Here is a 17,388-nt window from a genome sequence, read left to right on the forward strand (position 1 = left end):
AGATTTTTGTAATTCTATCTCTGTTTTGATCGTCCTCACTTGGCGGTCGGGATTTCCGAATCTTTTTTGCAACATGACGACCTTTGAATGCATGCCATTGAATGTGCCAATCTTCGAACTGACTTAGAGCATGTTGTAGGCATCTTCTCGCTAGGTTTGGATCCAGAGTTCTCGCTTCTATTGCTGTATCATCGGCATATAGACTGAGCATGGGTTGTGGAATGGTTGGTGTGTCCGCGGTGTATATGGTAAACAGTTAGGGTGATAGTACTCTCCCTGTGCCACTCCAGCCTCGAGCATTTGGACTTCTGAACCTACTTCTGGACTATCTGAACCCTGAACTAATAATTGGCTAGGTCGGACGAAAGAATGCATTCATTTGCTTTGCTGTATCCAAGTTGGCTTATATTGTGAATAAGTACTTCGTGATACACTTTGTCAAATATCTTACAGGCGTCTAGGAATGCAGTAGCAACGCGTTGCTTCTGGTTAAATCCCTGTGTGATGTATTCGGTTAACATTAACACTTTTGTAGTTCGTTGTTTGTTACATACTCTTCTTTCAACCTAGATAGTCTAACCCTCTCTGCAACCTCGCTTATTGATGATAGTGGGGCTGATTAATCTGTAGTTTTGAGAGAATGTTCCATTATCACTTGTGCTTCTTTCCATTTATTAGCAATCTTCTTAGTCTGATCATCGCATTTAATGTTTTTGATAGAAGCGTAAAAGACGTAATGGTAGGGGAGCCCAAGCGGGGATTTTTGCAGTTACTCGAGCGCGTCAGATTATTAAATGGGGAGAAACCTTGTACCCTGAAAATGTACCTCTACCATATATTGGCTCTTAATGCAGGGGAATTCGTTAAGGGGGGCCGAAAAAAAATCTATCCTTAGAAAAACTCGAAATCGTCAGATTAAGATAAGGTTAGTTAAGTGTATATTTCAAAAATCTGACGATTTGAGCGGGGCGTAAGGAAACGGGTCCCAAAGTTTCACAAGAAAAAAGCAAATATTTCGCGAAATGAATGACAGATCGAAAAACTAAAAAATACGTGCTCACTAGTTTGAACATCAGATCGAAAAACTGAAAAATAAACTTATTCAATATTTTTGAAAAATCTATCGAATATTATCATCAAACACGACCACTCACGGAGGTGGGGTGGGGGGTTACTTTAAAATCTTAAATGGAAGCCCCCATTTTTTATCGCAGATTTGGATTCCTTACGTAAAAATAAGTAACTTTTATTCGAGAATTTTTTTCGAATTATGGATAGATGGCGCTATAATCTAAAAAAACGATTGTTGGAAATAGAAAATTAAATTCAAAATGGAAAGTCCCCACTAAAATGGAAAACTTCACTTTACTTTTTTTGGTTTTAGGACTACTCTTCACAACGCAATAGTTCCCCACAACGCTCAAGTGACTGCATATTTAGCATAATTTGCTCCCCTACCATCAAGTCATAACTGCTCTTACTCTGAGCAGTGTATATTAAATTCACCCAACTCAGCTTTTACTACTGAACTTACTATCGAATTCTTTACATTATCAAATTAATAAAAGTTGAAACTTAATCGTCTCTAATGAAATAAGATTACACACATAGAATATGATTTCCTATGTCAACATGACTACTTCTTATCAACAAACAATTAAAATAAATATATCCAGAGCCTTCGTTTTTTACATATTCGCTGACACAGCATTTATAATGCCATATCTATGTTAAAACATGTCAATAACATGGAACAAAATAGAATCGTAAATATATTTTATATGAAGGAAATAAGCAATATATTCAGGAAAATAATAATACTTATGATATAAAATCTCACTAGTGTATATATTAAAATAAATTAAAAATATAATTATTAATCGCTGTCATTAATCCAACTACTTACCTTTTGTTATGTACGGGGTCCGTTTGTCTAATTATCTGCTACTCTTTAATGCAGTGTTTATCTTTATTACGGATAAATAATGGCGATACTAATAATACAAATTATTCGTAGAACTATTTTGCTAATGTTCTTTATGAAAATGTTCGTTTTGACGAAATAAATCATCATTCAGTTGGTCTTTATCCCGATTAGGGATCATCTGTCACACTTCCCTTTTTTGGGTTATGACAATACTAATTCCCTTCATAAGCATGTCTCATGCAACTGTCATTCAGCTTCTCTTTCCAAGAATTATATCTCAATGTTGAAAGTGATCCTTTTTATCTCCAAATCAGAAGAATCGTAGAGCATCAAATCCAGGTAACGATTGTAGAAGAAAACTGAAGCAGACCTATTATAGTGGAAGACGGTTAAACAGGACAGGGGTATGAAACGGGATTAACAAGACAGGGATCTGATTAATATTAGAACGACCCAAGATAAAAAAAAACTGTTGACAAATATAAATAGGTTAGCCAGTTCCAGTATGGTTTGGTGTTACGTGTCCTTTACTCTTCTTTATGGCTTGGAAGCGTGGACACTAAAACAAATTCATCTGAATAAGCCTTTGAATTTTGGTGTTACAAAAGAATCCAACGAATATACCAGACGTGGAAGTAACGAGAAGGAAAGGAAATAATATTAACTATCAAAAGACGAAAACTTGAGTACTGAAAACATGTGAGGTGAGAGGGTAAAATGCTCATTCTTACAACTTTATTCAAGGCAAAATTCGAGGAAAGGGAAATGTGGGAAGACGAAGAATATCCCGGCTTAAGAACTTGAGGGAATGGTTTGAATGTAGTGGTGCAGAACTATTCATTTTGAACAAATATTGTAATCCATTGGGATTTTTCATTTAATTTTAATTAAATACTTATACCAATTATAACGGAAATTTTTTGCTTCGATGTTAAAGTCGTTTTTTATCGTAAAGTCGTATACCTATCATTGCTTTTTTCTTTGCCCTTTCTGTTGTGGCTAGTTTATTAATATTTACCTTGGTTAGGGTCCATTTTTGACATTCATATGTCATCATAGGAAGGATGCACAGGTTGAATACTTCTCTCCTCAAATATTAAGGGAGTTTGCGGTTCTTAAGTACCTATACAATTGAATTTTTCAACCTGTATAAATAGACTTAAAAAAAGTAAAGCAAGTATTCTTAAAAAAAATATAAAAATATTTACGGATTTGTATTGTCCAAGTTGAATATGAACATGGTAAAAAATTGTCAATGAAAGCATAACACAATTTGCATTTTCTCGGATAATACAAAGCATAATCAAAACACTATAAAAATAGATTTAAGAGCAAACAGTAGCGATCAACAGGTAGCAGCAAACGCGTTCCAAGATTGCGGCTCTAATTTTGAATATTTTGTCGAGATATTTGGCACACATGTTCGTAATATAATAAAGAATTGCGGTACAGAGCCCAATTTCAGAAATATGTTAGTATGTGGAAATTACTCTATTAACTAAATAAAATATTGAAAAAAGGAGCCTGTACCGCCATTAAGATAGACAAAAAATACACTTTCTTCAAATAAACTTTTTTATCCCGTGCCTAGATTTTGTGTCACATTGGATCTACTAAAAATCGATTTTTTTATAACAAGAAATCGAACGTCACTTACTTGGCAACATTTCGCGCCTATATGTATAAAAATTATTATTTTTCATAGTATAGACGTCACTGTCAGTGTCGAATTACCGACGCACTGTTGCCTCAATTTTGAAAGTTCGCAGAACTTTCGCAATCTTGGACCGCTTTTGTTGCTACCTGTTGATCGCTACTGTGTGCTCTTAAGAATAAGATGCTAAATCAAGCTTTCTGTAGAGTTTTGTGCTCTTGATTTTTGTAAAATACTATACTAAATTTCCAATCAAGATGCAGTAGAAATAAACAAACCAAGACACGTTAAATGATACTAGGAGTACTCCCGAATCATAATTTACAATGTATAAACTTTGGAAATCATGATTTGGGATTTACAATGTACAGTAAAACCTCGATATAACGGACTAATTGGGGAGACGAGGGTGTCCGTTAAAGCCGAAAGTCCGTTATATAAAAATAGGTTCAAAATAAATCAAAAACATATCAACGCACTTGATTACGTTAATCCTGCTTTGAAAAAGGAATCAAGTTTTGTTTGCAATTGTGACGTTTTTTTATACACAACTCTCTAAAATTACAAAAATTCGTATGATACAGTTGACTTAGCTATCTTAGGATAATCAATAAATGTTATTAGATGGTCGAGATTCGATCTTACCTCTAATAACATCATTTTTGGCAGGGTTTTTGTCTTCTTCGCTATCTTCACTTCCATCCTCATTTTTTAATATTCTGCTATGTCACTTTCAGCCATTATGTTATACGCATGGTCACCTCCATCTACTTCTGGACGCTGGTTGTAAAACATCTTCCTCAGCTACTTCTCCGGAATTATTATGTATTGTCCTACAGAAATTAGGAACTTCCAACTTCTAGATCTTTGTCTGCATCTTGGCCATCAAACAAATTCCTAACCATTTTTTAATGGTTAGGAATGAAAGAGGAACACTCTTTCACCTCTTTCCATGTGCAGCAAAATTAAAATTAGCTTCATTAGCAAAATTAAAATTAGCTTCATCATGCAATACAACCATTACTTACTAAAAACTTTCTGCGATATATTCATTTATTCATTTGGTGGCCAAAACTATTCCCTAATCCATAGGGTAAATAAACAAGATTGTATTTTTTGGCAAAAACATACAGCTAAAGTTACGTCTTTGAACGTAAAATATTTTCAGAGGAATAAAATCAATAATCATTTCACCTCTTCCGTCGATATTTCCAGTTTCTTATGTTGAAATTTTCTCACTGCAGATACAAATTCTTTAAAAAACCAATTTTTGAAAATATCTAATGTGAAATATGTAAAATACATTGCTTGGGGTCCACCGATACCCCAATGGTATGCAATGTATTTTGGTGCGGGACGGGTAAAGCATGGATTTTTTGTCCGTTACCGAAGTCCGTTAAATAGAGGTCCGTTATATCGAGGTTTTACTGTATATACATTGTAAATTATGATTCGGGAGTGCTCCTAATAGCATTTAACGTGTCTTGGTTTGTTTATTTCTACTGAAGCTTGATTGTAAATTTAGTATAATTATATATTGACCGATCCTCGTACACTAATAGAAAACGCGGCGTTCCCACCATATCAGTAGGAAACCGAACTCGTGTGCTTATCTACCTCACCGACTGTCAGTCAGTCCAATCGGAACACCACATATACGAGCGTACCAGACTGCATCGCGCGTAATCGGCCCATAGAGTTTCATTTGTTTTTCAAAAACTAGTGCGCCCTTAGTATACGAGTGTAGTCGCAAAATTTTCGGAAATTTCGAGTTTCGTCCCTTCGTCGGACGAAGTTTAGTGCATTCGATCGTGATTTATTTGAGGTTAGAAAGTTAGAATGGTAAATAAATGAAATGTCAGCCGCTGGTATTTTGCGAAATTGTTTATTGGTGTGTTGTGTAAGGTAGTTTAGTGTTGGTATGTTGGAAGAGGTAGAGTGAGAGGATGGTATGTTTTGAAATTTGCTCACGGTTCCGTTTGAAATTTGTCACAATAGTAGAATTGTTGAAATTCTTAACGACTATTCATATATTCAACGGCACAAAATTCCGCCCCTAAAATTTTTTGAATAAGTTTGACAATTTATAACTTTCTTATTTATACTCCGAATTTCAAGATTTTGGCATAAGTTTGTAGGTACATGTATTGACATCGTTTGTTATTATTCCGGTAACAAAAATTTTTTGCTTAGATGACATTATACGGGGGTGATTGGAAGCGTTGTATTTTCTCCTAACTTTAAAAAATTATGTGGAAAAATTGAAGGGCTGATTTTGTTTCGTAGTCCTTTTGTATTACCTCGAAGACATCCTTAAGATTTTTTTTAATTATCCGAATATCTCTTTTCTTATAAAAGCTGTAAATAAGAACAATGCTTTGAAGATGTATTTAATTAAAAATAATTTTTAATAATATTTAATTAAAAATATCAAACGCACTAAAATTAATAACACAAAACAAAATTAACAAAAAAACAATTCAATAGCTGGTATGTCCACCTCTCCAAGGAATCACTGCTCGCAATCTGTTTGGCATCGAATGAATAAGATGTGTTATCCTTGCCTGGGGAATAGCCCGATGTTTCTCTACCAGCGCCAACCTTAACTGTACCAAATTTTGTGGATGCTATTTCCTTGCCTTTCAATTCATCCCATAAATGCTCGATAGGATTGAGATCTGGGCTGTATGCGGGTCATTCCATTCTTATCAATCCAACCTCTATTTGTAGTCCAGGAACCGAAAGCTTTTCACCTCGCAATTTTTACAGAATGGATCAATTTGCTGGAAAATTTGAGAATAAGTATTGGATAGTCCATGGAACAAAATCTATAAATATGATGTAGACAGGCGCTTTTACCATGGGGGTGGAAATTTTTTATTATATTTTGACCGCAAAAGTTAATAAAAACATTCTAAGCAAAAAATGTTCTATACTTTTTTTGATAAAATTAATAGTTTTTGATTTATTCGCTATCGAAAGTGAATGTTTTTCGATGTTATACTCATTTACGATTCACTCAATTTTTGCCGTAGAACAAATTTTATCAAACCAAGTTCTTGGGAATTAAATTACCTACAATTTCATATTTACAACATTTTTTCGTACCTCTGATGCTAATCTTTCTATTCTGAAGAAAATTGCATTTTTCACCAAATTGCAAACATTCGTTATTCGCTTTAAACTTCAGTTTTTTTAAATTTTTTAAAACTAATCATTCTAAGTCAGTCAAACTTCTAGAATCTATTAATAATACATAAAGAAAGAAGAATAAATAAGGCCAATGACTGAAAACATTGCTAACTTACGTTATTATGCATCCAATTGGATTTCTCTTTTTTTTCCAAAAAAATATATTGATTTTTTAACCGTAACTTTTTTATTTTTATCTTAGAAAGTTCGTTAAAAAAGAATTTTGTAGGTTATTATAAGATCTATAAGGCTGTTAATATTAAATCCTTTTAAAATTCTCAGTCACAAAAAGAGGTGGCATTGAAAGGGTTGGTAAAGGTGGTTTTTGCATGATATTACAAGTTTTAATTGTCAATAGCTCACTCAATTTTAGCCGTAAAAAATTTTTTTGCAATCCAATTTCTTGGGAATTAAATAAGCTACAATTTCATATTTAAATATTTTTTCGTATCTGTGATGCTAATCTTTCTATTCTGAAGAAAAGGGCATTTTTTTACCAAACTGCAAAAACTCGTTATTCGCTTCTAACTCCATTTTCTTAAAAACTAATCATTCTAAGCCGATAAAATTTCTAGAACCTATTAACAATACATAAATCAAGAAAACCAAATCAGGTCAATGACAAATTTTAATTAGGGTGGTGATTAGGGGGTTGTTTATGATCACTTTTTTGCTTAAAAAAAATAGAGACTGACATTCTTTTCGTTATAAGTCACTTAATTTTTTAGCTAGAGATTTGTTTTATTTCTGGAGATACATATTTTTAAATACTTTAATTTAGTCTGAACAAGTTATTCTCGAAAAATGCATAGTTTTCCGTCCTTTGACTTTAAAACTACAATATTTAGCATTTGACGAAGAAGAGCCAACATATAATAAAGTATAGTTCGATTACTATTGGTCTTAAAGAAAATAAAAAAAAAACGGTTTTGTTTATTTTTTCAAAAGGTACATTTTTGTTAAGTTGTTTTGATAAAACGAAAATTTTTGAGTTATTAGCAGAATCTGATTAAAAACATTGATTTTTCGATATAAAACTAACACTTTCGATGGCGAATAAATCGAAAACTATTAATTTTATCAAAAAAATGTATGGAACCTTTTTTGCTTATAATGAATGTTTTTACCAACTCTTGCGGTCAAAATATAATAAAAATTTCCAACCCCGAGATGGGGTGGCAACCACCCCCATGGTAAAAGCGCCTTTCGGCATCATATAGATTTTGATCCTTGGACTATCCACTACTTATTCTCAATTTTTCAAGCAAATCGATCCATTCTGTAAAAATTGCGAGGTTTTGTCCTATTTTAAGCTTCATTACTTGGACTATTTGAGTTTATGAGTCAAATCAGTGTTTTTATTTACAAAAAATTGTGCCGCTCTTCCAAGAAAAGAGATATTCGGATAATTCAAAAACAAAATCCTAGGGATGTCTCCGGGAAAATACGAAAGAATTATGAAACAAAATAAGATCTTCAAGTTTTTCGCAGAATTGTTTAAAGTTAGGAGAAAATACAACGCTTGTATTCATTTCCATTTAATGCCGTCTAAGGATAAAGTGTTAATTGCCAGAATAGTAACAAACGAAATCAATACATACAGTGCGTCCATAAAGTAACGCATAAATTCATTATTTCGTAAACCGGCAACTTTAAGGAAAAATCCCGAAACAGGTCGATTTTTATTTTTAATTTCCGGTTTTTTGGTATATATATCATACTAGTGACGTCATCAATCTGGATGTAATGACGTAATCGATGATTTTTTTAAATAAGAATAGGGGTCATGTGATAGCTCATTTGAAAGGGTATTCAATTCTCTATTCCTTAATATAAACATTAACATAATTATTTATACAGGGTGTTCAAAAAAAACATCTGCTTAAACGAAATGTTCAAACTGGTATAAGAGGCAGGTGGGTGGCAGCTTTAACATTGAATTTAAGCGAAAAAAAAATATTTATTTGTCAAATAAACATTTTTTTACCGTTTTCTGACAACATTTAAACGTATTTTGAATTAGATAAATTACATACATTCTTCTTTTTGTCTCAATTATGTTAATTAAAAAAATGTTTTTTTGAACACCTTGTGTAAATAATTATGTTAATGTTTATACTAAGGAATAGAGAATTGAATACCCTTTCAAATGAGCTATCACATGATCCCTATTCGCATTTAAAAAAATCATCGATTACGTCATCACGCCCAGATGGATGACGTCACTAGTATGATGTATATGCCAGAAAATCGAAAATGAATAATAAAAATCGACCTGTTTCGGCATTTTTCCTTTAAGTCGCCGGTTTACGAAATAATGAATGTATGCGTTACTTTATGGACGCACTGTATACAATGTGCATACCTACAAACAGATGCAAGAATGTTGAAAATCGAAACACAAATAAAAAAGTTATAAATTTAATCAAAAATAGTTAGTGGCGGAATTTTGTGACGAGGAGTGTATTATCAAGCGAACGATTCATATTTTCGTAAAATAATGCAAACTATGGTAAAATATTGGATGGTAATTGCAATTATGACAGACTAGCAAATTAACTAGTTCTAAAAAAATAATTAGGTAAATACAAAAATATAAATATGACCTTGCCACATGAAAATTGTTTCTATCGGTTATAGACTTTACTTAACCACATAACAACAATCTTATTACAATATTATCCGACCATTATTATTTATGTTGACGTTAAGTATGTATTAATGTTGTTAAAGGTGGATTTTTACAGTCCCGGTGCTAGGGAATAGCCCGCCTGCAAAAGTAGCATATCCCCCCTTCGTTTTTTGTTAATTAGTATTTTGTATAACACCAGCAGGCAAAAAACTCATTTTGGCCTCCCCAAACAGGGGCGCCCGCCTGAATTGCATCCCTTGCAGGCCTGTTATCGCCGGCCCTGGATTTTTATGTACACCAGAATTTACTTCCTAAGTGTTTTCTGTTCAAGTTTGTAGGAAACATTACTTACAGTCCTTGTGCCCTAATAAAATTACGGACCATTTAAAACAATATATTACTTTCCTCATGAGACTTTTTTTACTCAGTTATTTATGTAGAGTCGGATAACTTTTCTATTTTGGAAAATTTTCGGGAGGGGGCGTTTTGTAAATATACCTAGAGGTTTCTAAACTTTGGTGCGTCCGACAACTGTAGTACCCTTAAAAATTGGTCCCCCCTGCTAAGCGTGCGCCCCCCCTCTATGGGAGTATGATTATGGAGTCATGAAGGATGATATTTTGCAGGATCGTTTCATAAAAATACTAAATACCTACAATTTACTGGTAATATTGTCCGACATATTTTTAAGGATACTCCAGTTCTCGGACTGTCAACCAAACTTAAGAAACCGCTTATATTTAGGTATATGTATTAATTTACGAAATGCCCCCCCTACTTAAAATGTTCCAAAATAGAAAAGTTGTCCAACTTGACATGAATATTCGAATAAAAAAATCTCATGAGGGAGGTAATACATTTTTTTTAACGGTGGGCCAAGAATCATTAATTTTTTGCACTTTTTACGGTAGACATAACAAAAAATTTCCTCTTTCGCTATTGAGTTTAATATCTTTAGAAAAAGTGATATAAAAGTCGTTAAATAAACTAGTCATGTGTATGTTTCATTTAGAAAAACAAATGAAATTTCAATTTTGTATTATTTAGTTTTTCCGCTTTATGTAGGTACGACTTTAAAATTGTTATGTCCACCTTTCTCATAGCCTCTTGGTTTTTGCTAAAGGACTAACGGTGCTTATCCTTCACGAATGCATAATCCAAAGTGTGCTTTTCAAAATTTCCTTTAGATTTATGATTTATGTCGGCTATCGTAAAATTATCTGTTAAAACTAAAATTTCGAGAGTCAATCATGATAAAAAAATTAACTAACACATATTACAATGGAGGACTTGACAAATCGCTATTGGAAAATCAAAAATTCTCCTTTCCTCCAAAAAAAAAGTTGAGACTAGTGAAGATAACTTGTTTGATAGTTAACACAAACCACAGAGTCATAACATTAAATATGTATACAGAATATCATCTTATCATCATCAATCTCATGATTTGGTAAGGATGCAGCACAAAACGACTTTTTTTTGGAATATTTATACAGTCCCAAACATCTTTAAAACAAAAAAAATTAAAGTATAGTTATAATGTGAACAGTGAAAAAATATTCTAAAATGTCATAAAATACCTACACATTTTCAGATACAATCAATCTCTATCATAATACATTTTATATGCAAGCTATTCTTCTTCTTGTAGTGCCTATCAGTTTCGGATGTTGGCGATCATCATGGCAACCTGTACTTTGCATACTGCTGCTCTGAAAAGATTTGTAGTTCCACTTTTCCCTGTAAGACTATCTCGCTGTTCCTCATGATGTGACCGAGATATTCGATTTTGACTGTTTTTATTGTGGTTAACAGCTTTTTTCTTGTAAGCTATGCTACAACAAAATTCATTTTAACAAGTGCTTTTCGATTTAAAACAAAGCATGGTCATTGTATGGTGGTCATCCTGTAATTGCGGTCAAAACTCCTAAGGATATCATATCATTTTTCTTTGGTTGCAAAAAGTATTTAGAGAAATCTGATGATTTAATTTGTAGACTTATTAAAATGTCAAACACTTTTTGTAACTACCAATTACACACACTACCAATTACCACACTTTAGAAGTAGAACTTTCGTCTAAAAAAGTAGAAGTATCATCTTCACCATATAGGCGACATCTTTAATTATCAACTAAGCTAAGTAGATGTAGATGCTTGCCTTCCTCATAATTTTAAAATAAATTCTTTAAGAGGCAACAGTAGCGATCAACAGGTAGCAACAAACGCGGTCCAAGATTGCGGCTGAATATTTTGTCGAGATATTTGGCACACATATTCGTAATATAATAAAGAATGGCGGTACAGAGCCCAATTTGAGAAATATCTTAGTATGTGGAAATTACTCCATAACTAAATAAAATATTGCAAAAAGGAGCCTGTACCGCCATTAAGAAGAACAGAAAAATAAACTTTCTTCAAATAAACGTTTTTATCCCATGCCTAGATTTTGTGTCATATTGGACCTAGTAAAATTTTTTATCTCTAAATTTTTTATCTCTAAACAAGAAATCGAACATATTATAACTAAATAACTGATTAGTCAACATAGAGAAAGTGTCACTGTCATTTTGACAAACCTGCGTCAGATTTCTGTTATGTTATCTGCATAGGGATTACGAACACTCTACGGCGCTACGGTAAAACATAGCGGATACGATTCGTATCGAGTGTTCGTAATCCCTATGCAGATAACAGAACAGAAATTTTACACAGGTTTGTCAAAATGACAGTGACACTTTCTCCATGTTGACTAATCAGTTATTTAGTTATGATATTTCTTGTTAGAGATAAAAAATTTTACTAGGTCCAATATGACACAAAATCTAGGCATGGGATAAAAAAGCTTATTTGAAGAAAGTTTATTTTTTTGTTCTTCTTAATGGTGGTACAGGCTCCTTTTTGCAGTATTTTATTTAATTATAGAGTAATTTCCACATAATAACATATTTCTGAAATTGGGCTCTGTACCCTTCTGTACTTCTTTATTACATTACGAATATGTGTGCCAAATATCTCGACAAAATATTCAAAATTACAGCCGCAATCTTGGACCGCGTTTGTTGCTACCTGTTGATCGCTACTGTTTCCTCTTAAATCGTTCTGTGGATCTTAAATATTTTAAATATTTTTCAATGTAAATACCTACATAATAAAATTTATTATTGTTGTTACTAAAATCTTGAGTTGACTATTAATCGTACAAGGTTTTTATATAAGTATCCTTATTTGACTTTCTATTTGTAGGTCATTTTTTTTCATGCACTCTTTTACTAAAGTTCCTAAGTGCTGATTATTTTACACGTTGCGATTGTTTTATATGACTTGTATTGACATTGTTTAGATCCTATTGACTACTCAAGATTTAAGTTATGTTTATATTAAAATTTTTAAAAGTTATTAAATGATTTGTTGTCCTTACCTATAAAAATAGTCAGTTAAATACAGCTCTAAATACAGAACTCTTCTTCAAACTCCATCCATCCACTCCTGGATGTAGGACGTATACAAAATACAAACGCATAAAGCACATACAAATAATGCAGAAACACACAGAATAATCGGAACTTGATGTTCCATAGTGCAAAAAATCTACCCTCAAATATTTTCAGCTAAAGCATGGCTGTTGCCTACAACACCATGGACAAGTATGTCAACTTCATTTTTTTTGATAATACATAACCTCTTCTACCAACTTGGCCGTTATACACTCTTTTACACAATTTTCTTAAAGGTAATCTTTTTTGAAAACGATTTCCGGAGTGGAAATCGAAACGTCAAATCTTTTTAGGTAAAAATGTAATTGTCATTACAATCAACAGTGACTAATCCCATATACACCCAGTGGCTTTAACTTCGAATCCTGAAGATAATATCTTATACCCACCACGTTACTAATCTGGGTGTGTTATTCAGAATACAAAAAAAAATAGCTGTTAACCACAATAAATACAGCCAACATCGAATAGGTACCTCCAGGCCCGGTCCTAGGGATTTTGCCGCCCTTGGCAAGATTGGTGATCGCGTCCCCCCCCCCCCCCCTTTGGTAGACCCATGATTCACCCACCTTCCTTCAGCGATCGCCAACTTAAATCACGATTGTATTTTTATTGATGTGTGCTTTGTGCTAAATTATTTATTATGCCATTTTACACTGTATTTGAACGATAAACGCTTAAAAATACATATATTTGCAATATTTTCATGAAATTTTACTACATTACTATTATTATATTAAAACATGCTTTAATATCCAAAAACTCACTATGCATATCCATAATATTACACACTTACTTTTTTAAGTAAGTACTACTCTTTTTATCTTGACACGAGAAAGTCTTTAATAATTCTCAAAGATCCAGGGACTCCGTTATTTCGTGTTCAATAGAGATTGTCGCTAGTGCACTCAAACGTTCCTGGGGACAAAGTTGATCTTAAGTAATTTTTTATTAATTTTAGCTTTGAAAAGCTTCCCTCTCTATAGGCCACTGTCACTGGTAGGGTTACAAAAATCCACAAAGCAACACTAACGTTGGGTGCGAAATCAAAATCATACTCTCTAATCATTTTCAGTGTCTCTAGACCTACTCTTGGGCTTCACAATCGTGGAAAGTACTTTGAGTGCATCTTTTAGATCAGCATAATTTAGATCTTTTAACTCATCAAACGTTAAAGCATCACATAGCTTAAAACATTTACCTGATAAATCACTAGCAGTCATATGCTTAATTTGGTTTATGTCGTACAAAAACTCAAAAATTTCTCCATGGCTCTTAATTTGCTGAAATCTATCACAAATAGAAGTCAACATATATATCGTGTCTCTGGATCTAGGTCCATTCTTTCATCTTCAGCCTCATAGCCGAATTGTCTTTTCACTTTCCTCTTTCTTGATGTTAGTGTGCCTCTGATTTTCGGGTTCTCAATTTCTAACTTTGATGGAACTCTTTTGCGTCTGTCAAATAGTCCTGGAATTTTAAATTACTTCTGAGAGACTTAAAATGGATTTCTGTTTTTTCTAATAAACTGACAGCTTGATACACTCAACTTAATATCAATACTCTGCAGTAAATTGCTGACTACGTTGATGTGAAGTAAAATGTCATGCCATACCTATTACCAAAGAGCAATGAAAAGTAAAATCACGTATTTTATGTTTCCAAACAGCTTGCCTCATGAGCAACCATTTTATCGTTGGCTTTATTGACAGTGATTTCTACAAGAGCATAGATTTTTTCAAGGTAGATTTCTTCAATTCGGTATCTGATCGGAGTAATTGAATCAATTCTCATCTAGTTCACATCTACACATAGTTTCGGACAAAGGTTTCAATGTTATGCTAGAAATATGATTTTTTAGTATAGCCCAACGATGAATAGATGGTGAAAGAAAGTTGTAAATTTTTGTGACTAAGGAAAAGAAAGAAGCTGCAAACTGTGAGGCTATACCAGCATCGTTCACGACTTAGTTGAGTGAATGGCTAGAACATGGGACACAAAGTTCTTCCCTTTCATGTTTGCCCCATTATCATACACTCGTCCTCTCATATCGTCCAAAGGTATTCTCAGTTTCAGTTCATTCAGTTTTTGCAAAATAAGTTCTGTCAGCTTAGCAATAAGCTTCAGCCAGATTTTTCAAATTATTATATCCATTTTCAGTTAATTTAATTTTAAGTGAATTCAGTAAATTTAATTTAGTTCTGGTCCCACTATTCTTATGCGATGGAGAAGGCGGTGTTGTCGATTTCCCGTCGAATAAACCTTCCAATTGTTATTGTTTCACTTAATAATTCTCGTTTTTACAGTTGCATTTTTGATGCTCTTGTTCATAATATTGATTTTTTATAATATTAAAAACATAATTTATTATTTCTTCATTTTCAAAAATTGGCTGACCTCTTAAAATTGCCGCCCCTAAATTTTTTCCGCCCTGGGCGGCTGCCCAGTTCGCTCATCCCTGGGGCCGGGCCTGGGTACCTCGGTTACATCATGAGGAACAGCGAGAGATATGGACTGCTGCAACTAATCTTGCAAGGAAAAGTGGAAGAAAAGCGATGACCAGGAAGGCGAAGGATTTCCTGGCTGAAAAATCTACGTACGTGGTTCAACAAAACAACCACAAATCTTTTCAGAGCAATAGTGTGCAAAGTACAGATTGTCATGATGGTCGTCAATATCCGAAACGGATAGCCACTACAAGAAGAAGAAGAATCCCATATAAACACAACACTGAACTTATACATGAAACAAGAAAACAGTTTCAGAAATTTATATCAATTGCTTCATCCATATTACATTTATTTTTATGTACTCACTAAATTTCATAATGTATATTAATCCAGTAAATATTTCGTACTTATATTTGTAATCTAAGAATTATTAACACTCATTAGTTACCATACCATAGTATACAATAGCAGATAACGTCATTCCTCATAAAACGTTAAGTAATGTTTGATTTGGTAATTGATAATATAAAAATGTGTTATAAAGATTATAATGGATTATTCGAAAAATATTAACCATTAATGACATTTTACTATAATTGATTACTTATGAGTCTTTCTACAATATTCGATAAAATATCTCATTTAGTCATTTAACATTAAAAATATATTTTTGTTAATTACAAAATTTGAATAGCATATTCAAAATTGTTCAAAATCCAAATTTCATTGTATACTCTGGGCTAATTAGCAAAATACAAGGAAAAGTTATTTACCAGCAATTTTATTGCTGGAATCGAATCTTATGATTGTATATATTAATGATATAGGTATGCAAAGTCCACAGATAGTGTGCTACTTTTTTTATAAACAAAATGGCGCACGAAAATCGTATTTTTTTCAATTTTTGCTCTATAACTCCAAAGATTTTAACTTTACACCAAAAACACTCAAAATAAAAATTCACCGCAATTAAATTGTGCATAGAGACGTGTTTTTCCCGATTCACTTCGACGAAAACTTTCCCCGGAAAAAGCGGGTTTTTCCAACAAAATCTTTAATTTTCAACTAAAATTTTAGATAAGTAATTGTTAATCAACAATTAAATAACTTGGTAATGTATAAGCCCTTTTCGTATAAATTATAATTCTGGAAGTCGATAGAAATTGAATGAACAGTTTAGCAACAATTGAATTGTTAATTAAAAATTTAAGGTCACTATAATAACGACAATAATTATGATACATAAGAATAACTATGATTTTTTCATAAAAAGACACTATACCTATTTGATGTACTTTACAGAATTGAAATTGGAATATTTAAGCGGCCTCAGGAATATTCTAAAATTATAAACAATTTTTTGGCTTATAAACAAATAGAATATCTCGGGAAATATTAAACTAAATTAAATCGTGAAAACGGTATTCGAAAAACAGTGGCAGGACGCTTCTTTTAAAAGAAAAAACGTTTAATTATGACGAGTGGTTCCTGAGATACAAACGGTCAAAGTTGACCGGAATTTACGGCAAAGGTATAAACAATAGGATCATAATTTTCAAACCATCACCTTTTTATTTTTGTCCTCTTTCTCCACACCAATTTTCATATTTTCAAAATGCTCATAACATATATTATTATAATAAAAACTATCGATAATACGTGTGAAAGTTGCCAAAAATAGCCAAATTCCACTCAAAAATTAGGTTGGAGAAAATGTAACCCTCAAACTTCAAAATCGGTATACGTTAAAAAAATGCATTTTCTCGGCTTCTCATGGAGCAATTTCCTTCATTCTTTTTTTGTTCCCTAATAACTCGAGTAGAGCCATCGAACTAATGCATTATTAAATGTCAAACTTGCTTTTGTTTTGTTATAATAGATTAATTTATTTATAAGAACAGAAAACTACATATTTGTTCCAGTTGTAGGCTTTTTTTTAGATAAACTTACTACAAGTGTACCTTTTAAAGTTAAAAACATAAATATTCTCATTTGAAAACTGTATAATTATTTAAACAATTTTTATTTAAACAAATT

At 32.6% G+C, this 17,388-nt stretch overlaps 1 protein-coding gene across 6 annotated transcripts in view; it reads left to right on the plus strand.

Moving 5' to 3' along the window:
• The first annotated feature begins 5,218 nt into the window (after window positions 1-5,218).
• The window catches only part of LOC114337868 (partitioning defective 3 homolog B), a 295,752-nt gene continuing 283,582 nt past the window's right edge, over window positions 5,219-17,388 (plus strand). For 5 of the 6 annotated variants that reach the window (XM_028288425.2, XM_050642575.1, XM_050642574.1 and 2 more), the window contains exon 1: window positions 5,219-5,423. The gene's annotated coding sequence lies outside the window, so the exon portion shown is untranslated. The remainder of the gene's footprint in view (window positions 5,424-17,388) is intronic. The other variant, XM_028288438.2, reaches the window with a different exon arrangement.

The sequence above is a fragment of the Diabrotica virgifera genome, chromosome 2 (assembly GCF_917563875.1).
Source record: "Diabrotica virgifera virgifera chromosome 2, PGI_DIABVI_V3a".
Classification (NCBI taxonomy): domain Eukaryota; kingdom Metazoa; phylum Arthropoda; class Insecta; order Coleoptera; family Chrysomelidae; genus Diabrotica; species Diabrotica virgifera.